At 38.2% G+C, this 7,802-nt stretch overlaps 1 long non-coding RNA gene across 1 annotated transcript; it reads right to left on the bottom strand.

Annotated features, from left to right (window-relative positions):
• On the bottom strand, window positions 1-3,004 carry LOC308694206. Its single transcript, XR_014030566.1, has 4 exons — window positions 2,789-3,004; window positions 1,685-1,728; window positions 1,272-1,506; window positions 1-1,060 (listed from the first exon to the last, which is right to left on the bottom strand). It is a non-coding gene; the product is annotated as an uncharacterized lncRNA (long non-coding RNA).
• Between the last annotated feature and the right edge of the window lie 4,798 nt (window positions 3,005-7,802).

Genomic DNA, 7,802 nt, shown 5'->3' with positions numbered 1-7,802 from the left:
GTCAGTGAAATGGACATTTTATTTATTGTTATTGTACAGATGTTCGTTATTGTATATACATCTGTTTATGTAATAACAGGCTTTATGCAACTAAAACAAAAGTAAAAAAAAAAAAAAAAAAAAAAAAAACCTGATCAACTTCAGGGAACTGTTTCATATATTAACAAATAACTGATTGTTGTTGTTTTTCTACATTTGTTTCCAGTCTCTTTTAATTTTGGTATTTCTTTGAGTAAGCGTTCAATCAAAATCATTTTCAATAATTTTCTTTCTTGTCCTCCAACATATAAAACACAAATCTTGTGGCATTTCACAGTAACACTAGTTTATTAGTTAAACTACACATTTACTTTATGTGAATCTAACAAAACATTTGCTCACTGCGACACAGAACAATGCTTTCTAATATGCTTCACTAGATTATGTGATTGGGTGAAACTCTTCTCACACTGAGTACAGTCGTACGGCTTCTCTCCAGTATGAACTCGCTCGTGTACTTTCAGAGATCCAGAATAAGAGAAACTCTTGTCACAATATGAGCACTTGAAAGGTTTTTCTCCAGTATGAGTTCTTTGGTGCTGTTCCAGAAAGCCAGCTGTAGTAAAGCTCTTCCCACAGTCCAAACACACATGATCTCTCACTTCATTGTGTGTTTTCTGGTGCAGTTTAAAACAGTCCAGCCTTGAAAAACTCTTTCCACAGAGAGAACACACATAAGGCCTCTCATCTGAATGAACTATCAGGTGATGTTTTAGATTTGATAAAGAAATAAAATCTTTACCACACTGATCACAGTTAAATGGTTTTTCTCCTGAATGAACACGCAGATGAACACTGAGAGTTGATGCTTGAGAAAAACTCTTTCCACACTGAGTGCATGTATACGGTTTCTCTCCGGAGTGAATTCTCATGTGTCTGTTAAGGTGTCCTTTCCGTGTGAAACTCTTTCCACACTGAGTGCAGGAGTGCATCTTTTTGGCTTTTGTTCTTTGAATTGTAAAGTTACGATGTTCCTCCTCTTCCTTCAGTTCTTGTCTTTGCTCTTTTACTCTCACCTGGTCTAAAATACACATCAACAATCAGTTCAAGTGTAATCAGTTATTTTTGTTCTGTCATTCACTTGTTAATATAGTAAAAATATTTTTGACAACTGCTATATACAAGGTTATGATCATTTGGATGTATTACATATCATTTATCATCTATATACTGCTTATTAATTCACATCTACCAAAGCAGTCAACAATGAAGAATCAAGAATGGACACCAACCTATTTGTTCCTCAGTATCTTCATGTTTTATTCTGGATGGTTCTGGATCACTCATGTCTTCAATCTCCTCTTTAATAAACTCCATCTTTAACAGTCACACAGATTTCAGCTGCTACTCCTGGAGTTTGTCCTTCTCTTGTAGGATGATGGGAATATTCCCAGTATTTATTGGTGAATTGTTGTGGGAGGGGCTTCACTGCAGGTGTGAACTGTGATCACTGTGTTTTTATCCAATCTGCATTTAAAAAGTACAGGGCCATCATGTTAAACTGCTGCTGAAAAGCCTCTTAGTCTCCAAAAGTTCCCTGTTTTCAGCTCATTCATTATGGTGATGTCTGAGATCTTCTGTAAATTGGCACATTAAGCTCATTTTATTGGTGTCAACAGGCTGAAACAAACTAAAGCATCATCACCTTTAACTTCAGTTCCTGCCTTTGCTCTTTCACCTCCATCTGGTCTGAAACATATTAAAACATTAAGTTGTTAGAATGATTGCAAGGAGGATAAATGTGAATTTTCAAGTGAACCCTGATTTAATAACAGAAAACAAGTGAGATCTGTTTATCAAATATTATATTTTTGATGTACCAAAGGTACGTTTTGTAATCCTCTTGTTAATAGTCAAAATGTGAATGACAACTGTACAATATTATGATATAAGTGCATTTATATTCCTAGATTATTTGCTAATATTTCACAGCTCTTATGATTGGAATCTAATAATATAGCCTATTAAGCATTTTAACTAATTAAAAAAAAAATCATAAATCAGCCATCATTATTTATAATGTTGAAAATTATGTTGTGTAAAAGGTAACTATAGAATTAAACAAGAGAATCTGGTTATTCAGATAATAGGCTAAATGTTTTGTCTCTGAACTTTCATTATACAAATCAAAATTACACACCAGTGAATGTTATCAAAAAATGTCTTGTAAATATATAGCAGATTTCACCCAGCAACACAAATGAACCACATCTGCAGTTTATTGACAGATGACAGACAATCAACACACACACACACACACACACACACACACACACGTCTTCAGATTCACAGTCTTTCAGCTGAAGGATGCATGAGAAAAGACATGTTAATTACCGTCCTCCCTAACCGTAACTGCAATTCATCTAATACACAGATCACACATATGGCTATAAACATACATTAACATCAAAATGAAAGTTAAACCCATTTAAACGACATTTCCACAGACTCAATCCACCAAAATGATATGTGGAGATTCTTTATTAAACGCGCGTTAATAAAAGTCCAAAAATACATCAAACTGTTGGCAGAAAAACGCATACATAACCTTATCCCGGTTTATGGCACTTCCATAATATAACTAAAATACTTTACTTAATTGTAACAAGGCTTCAGCAAAGTGAGGATCCATTTGCAGCTTTATTGTGATCTTGGTCGTACAATCAGGGTCAATCTCCAGCAAACACAACAGTAGAGACAAAGCAACTCGTAATGCGAAAACAGGCATAAGGTCAGGCAGCAAACTTACATAAATCAGTCCACAATAGAAACAGTCCAGGGCAGGCAGCAAAGAATCACGAAGAGAATAAACAGTCCAAGAATAATCCACGGGAAGACAAAAACACAGGCAGAAACGCTCAGAGATGTTCACCAGGGCAAAACAAAACCTCTCTTGTTGCTGTTTTACGGCGGTTGACATCCAGTTTATCGGTGCATTACCGCCACCTTCTGCTCCGGGGTGTGTACCAGAAAATAGGTTTACAGACTAAATCACACACACACTCACTCTCTCTCTCTCTCTCTCGCACACCTATTTTTTACAGTCTATGTCTCACACACACACACACACACACACACACACACACACACACACACACACACATTTAACTAATTATTTAAGTCCACTTAAAATAAATGATTTACAGGGACATAAATACTATAGATGCAGTAAAATGCATGTAGGCCTACATAATCATCGACCAGTGGCATACATACCTTGCCTGCCGCCATTACTGCGTGCCTAGACGCAGTGCCGGCCCGAGCCTTTTGGGGGCCCTAAGCAGAATTTGATTTGGGGGGCCCCCTCCCACCACGCAGAGTCACATGTGCTTGACGATTATTGACACAATGTCACTCTATAATGTTACATTATAAATTAATATACAATGAGGTTATGTATTAATACAAAATAAATACTTAATAAAAATAGATACTTACATTTTTTAAACTTTTTCTTTACTCTTTTTCCTAACTCTTTGAAACTTCTGAAAACAAATTGTCACAAAACATATAAAAAAAATTATTTGCAAAATATCCTCCAACGTTTTGCAACACTTTGCAGTTTGAATGATGTCTTGTATGAACATGACGGAGTATGATTTTATGTTTCCACTGTTCGATCGCGCCCGCGCCTCACACACACACACACACAACATATTCCAGCATTGCAATCTTGACATCGCAGCCTGTTCGTTATAGCCGTAATAAAATATAATAATAAAATAGTCAACCTAACATATAAAAATTACATTGCTCTGTTTAAATAGTCAGTAGTAGCCTACAATTCGTACCATTCAGCGCTGCGTAGCCTAAGCACCGCTCCACTGTGATGTTTCCAAGCACATTTTTGCGCATGTGAGTGAAGAGAATGATTTTTTCCCTCGATATTGGATTTCAAGCACATTTTTACGCATGTGAAGAGAATGATTTTTTCCCCTCGATATTGGAACGTGGGTGAAGTACAAAGAAGCCTATAATAAAGAATAGTTTAGCATCCAAATCCATCGCGAATGTTGAAACATTTTGATTCTAATGAGAGAGATGCGTGAGCCCAACTCCGCTTTCACTTTCACTTTAAATTATTTCGTTTTGGCTTGTTTATAGTTATATTTTTATTCTTGTTCTGTTCTGAATATCAATAAATTTAAAGGATAAATCATTGATCAAATCAAATTTTTGTGACATGGATTAACCGTTGACTTTACCGTGACTTTGCGCACAAATTGTCTATGCACGCGAGGTTATGCGCATGACTCAAACACTGGCAGACACAGCGGTATATTGTAGGCAGGTATATTGATCATGAAATCAGAATTTTCTTGTCTTGAATTATTAATCCATTCATTCATTTATGTCACTTGTTTAATTTAATTAATATGAAAAAAAAAAAACTCGCTTGGGGGCCCCCTGGTGGCGAGGGGGCCCCAAGCAGCCGCTTAGTTCGCTTATGCCTCGGGCCGGCCCTGCCTAGACGGCGGTGTGACACTTGCCGGTGCCCTCTAAAGACATTTCAATGCAAGCGGACCCTGGGGCTTCAATATTGTGATTGTCAAAACATTTTAGTAACTAAACTGAATTTTATTAGGTTTAGTGACAACATGTTGCAATGTTTATATTTTATGGTACAATTTCTGGTAGCTAGCCTACGTTTTTTTTATTACTGCTTGAAACAAATTTCAGGATTTCAATTCAGTTCAATTCTTGTGATTTGATTTAATAGACTAATTTGGATAAATATTAGGTAAGATAGGCATTAATTTTTATAAAGAAAAAAAATCTCACCTAATGCTGTAAGTTAAACATACAGAGAGCCTTATCAGTATTATTTAAGGTTAAAAATAACTCAAATTAAATATAATGCGTTTTTTTTATTATAATAACAACTTTATTTAATGATAGGAGTAAATATATAATAAATATGTAATATAGTACACCATAGGCGCCGATTTATGATTTCCTCCGTGGGTGCTCATGGGCGCAAGCCCTTTAAAAAAAAAAAGTAGTCAAAAAATGTTTGCATTTCAGAACATTAGGAAATGGACAGCGGCCGACATGAACACACACACCTATTTAGCCTACTTGATAATACAGCCGTAAAGTAATCTTTCAAGGACAGCGCCACTTCTCACAAATACAGACAGGATTGGAGATGGAAAGTTTAACTGACACGTAACCGCGATCAGCTTCGTGGGAAATTTACAAAATGTAACAGTGTTAAATTTGACAAATACTGTTCGATAGAACTGCTTGGTTTGTTACTACAGTAACAGTTATCTGCGTGCTTCCTTCTCAGCGATGAAGTTCCACATTTGTGGCTATCCAACACGAAAATGCATGCAGCAAAGCCTTTCCCAACATTGTTTTCTTCAGTTTTGTCGACAACTTTACCATCTCCACTAGCTATTCTTTTCTTCAACTCCTCAGACAGCATCCATCTCGATGACTGCAAGCAGATCGCGCGCACGGTTATGATGACTTTTTAAAAGTGAAAGTAGGTATAGAGACTCCTGAGAGGGCGTGGGCACAAATAAACTGATGTGGATTTTAAATTATTTTATTTACTTGAAATACAGGCATATTTTTGTAGATGTGTTCCTAAAAATGTGCATATATGTTTACGTTTGTACGTGATTGTTTTAAACCCGTGTTTAGACCCGTGTCCGACCCGCACCCGTTTGAGCAAAATTTTTGTTGACTCACCATTGCGGTTAATTCTTCAGGAGGATATAATGACTATGGGAGCAACGTCTCTGCGTACAGAGCGGGGTCACTAAATAGGCGTTTTCATCCGAGAAACACTTCACATAGCACCAACTGCAATGTTTAATGACAGTCTGGCACATGTGGGTGCTCGGTATTTTCCGTGGGTGCTCAGTATTTTCCGTGGGTGAACGATACCACCCACGGTATCGGCGCCTATGTAGTACACATATTTCGCAAAATACTCTCTATAGCTCTTTTTTTCTAGCCAACTAACGTGCTATAGCCTATTATGGTCATCAAATGGCTTTCCTGAGGTAAATGTTATGTGACATAATTGTTCTCCAGCTGTTTTATTGACCCCTTTGTTTGATTGATTGGTCGATATTATGTATGATGAATATACATTTCGGTAAGTTGTACTGTTTCTTTTAACATTGTTCATTCGTGTTTATTTACTATTAGCTAGAGATGATCGGTTCACGTGCCGCTTGGGATCCGTCACGTCACATTTACAAACACCAAAACGGTATTTATTGTCTGAATTTCGTAATAAAATTGACAGAATCTGAGAGCTGAGCTTTTTTTTATATCATAAGTAACCTGCTCTGTCTAGTCTGTCGGTCTCCGTGTCCTCTTTGCTTCGCGATTTTTCTGTGCGTGAGAAAATGGATGTGTGGCGTGAGAGCGTGGGAAAAGGTGCGTGTGAATGCATGAGAGTTGGCAGCTTACAGGTATTCAGGATTATTTTATTAATCATCTGGCTTGAGATGAGCTTCAGAACCTAAACTACAGGACATTGATTGAAGGCCAGAGCTCCGGATGGATTGGCGAGTGAACTCTTACCATAATGTGTCAGTAACAATACAGAGAGAAAACTGCAATAGTGTGTGACTGCATGGCCGGCCGAGGGAAGTGTTGTAGCCATACAGCAGGGCGACTGTACAAAATTGAAGATGAATAGATAAAAATGACATGCGTACAGCTACATCTGCTACAGCCGCCTACTGGACCAACACGCTACTTCCTTAGCAGCAAGGCACGCAGTCATGGCGGCGCTGCTTTACTTCCGTGTTTCGCCGGATTTGTGTATAATAGCAGACAGAGCACAGTACTTTGCTAGCCGTTTAGCCCTCTTTTTCAGTAGCACCTCAATGCAGTACACAAGATCCAGGGGGCGGAGTTGGATCTTATATAAGGGGTGGAGATGGGTAGGTTTAGGGGTGGGTTTAGGGATCAGGGGGTGGAGATGGGTAGGTTTAGGTATAAGGTGGGAGGAGTTGGATCTGGATCCGACTCCTTCCCCCGGATTTCGTGTTCTGCAGTGAGGACCATCTCCTCTTTTTGGGCATCCCTAGTTGTTGAAGCCCTCTTACAACCAGCCTGTGTGTGTGTCCTAAGCTGCCAAATATGAGCGCAAGTAGTCGGCTCTGATAACCTAACTCTGAGATGATGTTTAGGAGTGGTTGGTATTTAATAATCTTAGTCATAAAGGCTTTTTCCATACTATGATCAAAGGTACATGCAACCTGCACAACGAAAACCTCGCAAACACACGAGAAAAGGTTTCAGAGCTATTACAATTCCGAAACATGGATGGTTTTACACAAGAATGTTTGTACATTTTTACTGAAGATGAGAAATGCATCGATATGTCCTTCACTATAAGATCCACTATTCTGTCATGGCGTGCGATGTACATTCTTTTATAGGCATGGCAGCCATTTACACACACACACACACACACATCCCAGTCCTTCTGCACAATAATAACAATAATAATCTCTTCAGTGCAAAAGAGACTCAAAATACTCGATTAAGTGTGTGTGTGTGTGTGTGTATACTGTGGTAGATTTTTCCCCTAAACCTAACTATCTGGGGCGTCTCCAAATCGACACCCAATCGAATCTTAATATCTGTGGCGTCTCCAAATCGACACCAATACCTTTATCTTGGGGCGTCTACAAATCGACACCCAATTCCTTAAACTGGAGCGTCTACTAATCGACACCCAATACCTTTATACTCTAGCTCTTGCGTCTTCAGTCGACAACTGGCCGAGT

This window comes from Scardinius erythrophthalmus, assembly GCF_964197995.2.
Source record: "Scardinius erythrophthalmus genome assembly, chromosome: 7".
NCBI classification, from domain to species: Eukaryota; Metazoa; Chordata; class Actinopteri; order Cypriniformes; family Leuciscidae; genus Scardinius; species Scardinius erythrophthalmus.
This window is presented reverse-complemented; position numbering and strand designations above follow the sequence as displayed.